The sequence below is a fragment of the Tigriopus californicus genome, chromosome 11, assembly GCF_007210705.1.
Source record: "Tigriopus californicus strain San Diego chromosome 11, Tcal_SD_v2.1, whole genome shotgun sequence".
Taxonomy (NCBI): domain Eukaryota; kingdom Metazoa; phylum Arthropoda; class Copepoda; order Harpacticoida; family Harpacticidae; genus Tigriopus; species Tigriopus californicus.
Genome location: NC_081450.1, coordinates 5707135 through 5711490, shown reverse-complemented (window position 1 = coordinate 5711490; position 4356 = coordinate 5707135). Strand labels below are relative to the sequence as shown.

Here is a 4356-nt window from a genome sequence, read left to right as displayed (position 1 = left end):
CCCTTTCCCAGCTCCCATCCTCTTCCTCCTCCTCCTTCTCCTCCTCATTTGCCATCCAAAACATTTTACAATTCTATAAATGCCACTCAATATTCATCGATATGGCATCAAGAGACTCAAAACGGTATTGAAGGTCAGCGATATTGTATGAGGTTCAAAACGACCTGATCGAGCATGGCGAGCTGGATAATAATTGGGCAATTGAATTGCAAAAAATGACTGTTTTTCTCGAGTTTGTGGTCGCGTAGGGACAACACATTTGAAAGTGCTCATTTCAATGGTTACCAATTTTGACAGGCTTGTGACGTGTCATTAACCAAAGTTCAATCATATTTACTAATAGCTTCAATGGTGTTAATAACCCGCCATACAACCGTCTTGTGATGAAAATGTCAAAAGCCAGTGCTTTTTGGACAGGTCAGCTGGAAGACTGAAAGCTAAATAACATCCACACTCCACACTTTCCAGGAACTAGGGAAAATAAATTTCTTGGTCACTTTTCTCTGTTATTACATATTATGTATGCACCCTAACACAGAGATTCGTTCTGGTTGGCTGATTAGGTAAATTGCCTAATGCAATAGGCTTATAAAGATTTTTTGTAAAAGTAATTCACTTGTAAGTTTTAAACAATCTTCAATCATCACTCCCATTTTGGTTCGACAGTCAACAGAATCATATGTCATTTCCAACTATCAAAATATGCCAAAACGCCAGGTCCATCGAGACCATGGGGATTGACAGAGGAATGAAATTTACCGATTGTTAGTCTCTTAGAGCCAGGGTGCGCAAACTTCTGGCGATGAATTAGAATTTCGAACACCAATTGGACAAAATTGGTGAAAAGGGTCAAAACGGGTTCAAGAGGGTCGTAAAGGGTCGCAAAAAGTATTCTAAAAGTATACAAGATGTCCAGAAGAAAACAAAAAATCAGTACATTCAAGCACAAATGTCCATTTTCTCCTAAGAGAGAGGAACGAAAAGTAATCAGAGACTTATGACTTTTAGGGAATATTTTGACATTGGGGAAATTTTGTGATGTGTCAAAAAGATGGAATAATAGTTATTGGACAGAGGTCCAAGGACCACACGAGAATCCTCATAAGCCTAACTTATATAGGTCCGCTCAACACCGAAAAAAAAAAGAATCTCGTTGGAACAAGAAAATGATACTAAAAACCTGTTCAATCCCCAAAAATGTCATCGTAATGTAACTAACTCAGCAGGAAAATAAACAAAAAAAGTGGTAAAGTTTGAAATCTAAGTTCAATTTAGATATTGTCAACACTTACAAAAGGTGATGTCAAGTGGCTAGAATTCTTTCCCTCAACTTTATTTGTCATTTTTTCACATTCTGACTACTTTCTTTTGTTAGTTAGAATAATTTCACTTTTGAGTTTTGACCTAACAAGCCAATAATTGTTGGATCAATGCTGAGGTTTTATCGACTTTATTCATTACCGATTTTATCATAAGACCCTAACAGGCGTCTAGAAGTTACCTCAAGAGCACTCGAGTGGGGAATTTGAACTGGGGAAATTTCTCTCATACTAAAGGACTGTGTTAGCAACTACTTCTCATCTTGTTCCTGTTCTGAACTTCTTGTTCATAAATTCATAAACTTCAATCACTAATGTTATCGAACCGTGCAGAACGCAAGAAGACCAAGTGGTAACTCCATAATCTATGAGGACGTTTATGCTTAAGACACTTAAAAGGTAGAGCATCTTTAGTTTAGGCAAGAGCAGTATAATATATCACGGTATATCATACGGCTGGAAGCTCTGGCATATTTGTTGGTTTCCTGGTGTCAGTGTAAATGATGTAAACTTGGGGCTTCAAATACGTTTTCAGAGGCTGACCCTTCTTTTGCGGTGCTATGAGGAGAGGTCAGCTTCGTAGAGACTAGTTTGAACTACCTAATTTGCATCCCTGGCATTGGCAGGCACGATCGTCTGTTGCAACAGAATTTGTCATAACGTCCGAAGAGTCGTTTTTTGCATTCCCAACACATTTGAGAAATCTGTTATTATTGTGAATTCTTTCTTATGAATTGTTAGCTGCTCCGATGAAGTTCCGATGAATCATCTCTGGATAATAAGAATGACTAAAACCTCTTAAAAATTCCCTTTAGAGATCCTTTCATCAGAACATACACTAGTTTCCAATTCATTTGCCATCATATTTTCATTTCTCTAGATTAGGTTAGGAGAACATCCTGGAGTGGTATTTTTGGTTATTGCTAATTGTTTTTGTTAAGAGCAATGTTTGGGCTCAGGTTTTATGGTAACAGTGCTTTTAATACGACTTCTTCTGATCCAAAGAAATCATTTTAGTTGGATAAAAAATATTTCCCATCTTGATAAATTGGCAAAATTGGCAAAATTGGCCAGAATGACAAAATGTCGTCAAATCAAATCTTCAATCATGGCATTACCTTTGAATGTTCCTCTCGGAAAAGGTCCAGATTTGTCCAGATACCAACCACAAAATCAATTTTCTTGAGAGCAAGACTTCTCCTTCTCCTAATAACCTGCAATAGCTTGCTCGTTTTGCCCACCTTACAAACACATCGGAAGAAACATTCACTGGAAAGAAATAGGCAAGCAGTTTCACGAGGACGAGAGCCACCAAAACAACGGATATTTGAGTCATTATTTGATCTGCAAACAAGAGATTAGACGAACTCTCTCAAAAAGTCACCAAAACACGACCATTAAAACCCATGCCTTACAAAGACGTTGTGATGACGCTGTTCTTAAATGACTGCGTTGAATTATAGCGAAAGATCTATCTCAATCTATCTCAACTTCTAAAAACATTATTTCTATTTAATAAAGTGGTTGAATAAATCATACATAAACCTAGACGTTGATTCTTGAGTGTATAAAAAATAGTTTGCCAAAAGGGAAATAATAGCACGCAACTTCCTCTTTCATTTTGTACAACCTTCCCCGACGCTGAGTTTGGTGAGTATCGCAAACGCAGAGTGTAACACATAGAAAACAAAAGTAGTTATGTATGGGCGTTACTCTAATCCTGGAACTAGGGCCCTGTATTTTGGATGCTTATCTAACCTATGGCGAGTGAGATGGTGGGGGCACGAGTAATGAAAAAATAGAAATGATGACGGATGACTAGAATGTAACACTGATGAGGCTAAAAGAAAACAATATCTCTTATTTCTGTAAAGTGCGAGCAGCTTACAACAGAATAGCTAATTAAACAGACATTTTGACAAGGGCAATAGTTTGAAGCCACTGCCGAGGAGGCATATAAAGGCACTGTCGATACTAAGTATTGTGGTCCTGAGAGTGGCAGAACATTTACGCGCTTAACACTTGTTGATGGATTTTTAAATCCATCCATATGTCAGACTTGAACGTATCTTTGCAAAAATTCTCAAAAACCTTTTGTTAAAAGATATAAAAAATGAAGTAATATCTCTTCATTGGAAAGCCCATCATCGAATGGCAGTCCGAACGAGATAGCTTGCCATTGGACTTTGGAACAAACAAAGCAAACAAAGTGGGTAGTTCTGATTTATTAATGGACCTGTTCTTCTTGGGCACATATTAATTTTAGGACATATTATTCAAATTATTTTATATTATTCAAAAAAAAACTAATTCTATGTTAAAACCAATCCATCGACGAGAGATTGTTGATTTTTACTCTCACCATGCCAACATGACAACTTGTAGCACCTCGTTCTGAATTATACCGCAGATAAAAGTAACAGTGGAAATACAAGCCTATTCGCAGAATTCAAAGTTCAAGGAAATTTGCACGAACTGCATGCAAATTTTTGTCAGTTTACCCTCTACTAGGGTTGATTTTACACCTGGGCTTTACAATTTCGAATATAAAAGCGTTCTCTCCATGACAATCAAACACACTCAAACATTACATTCGACATCATGAAGTTCATTTTTGGTTTATCCGTTATTCTCATGATTGCCATGATTAGTGCTTTGGCAGTTGACCCAGAAGAGCGGCTCCAAGCCCAATTGGGCGAAGAACAAGATGAAGGCTTTGGAGGATCCGGAGAAGTGTTCACCTTGCATTTCAACGATTGTTCCCGTCAATTCTGTAAAGACTGAGTTTAAACTATTCAAACAGCATTGTTGGGCGTAAATAGCCTAATTATGTCTTCTCATTTTCCAGGCCCAACCGTGAGGCATGAATGTTGTTGCGAAGGTGCATTAAGCGGAGGCAAGGCTTGCTGCGAGGTGAAGACCAATACCCAAGCCTGTGCTCTCTACATTTGCAATGGCGAGCACTGGGAATGCGCCGAAGATTGTTGAGATGGAATTCATGTGATGATTACTCTTAGAACCATAAATTTGCGACATT

At 37.9% G+C, this 4356-nt stretch overlaps 1 long non-coding RNA gene across 1 annotated transcript; it reads left to right on the top strand.

Annotated features, from left to right (window-relative positions):
• Positions 1–3831: 3831 nt before the first annotated feature.
• On the top strand, positions 3832–4356 carry LOC131890033 (uncharacterized). Its single transcript, XR_009374261.1, has 2 exons — positions 3832–4092; positions 4168–4356. It is a non-coding gene; the product is annotated as an uncharacterized LOC131890033 (long non-coding RNA).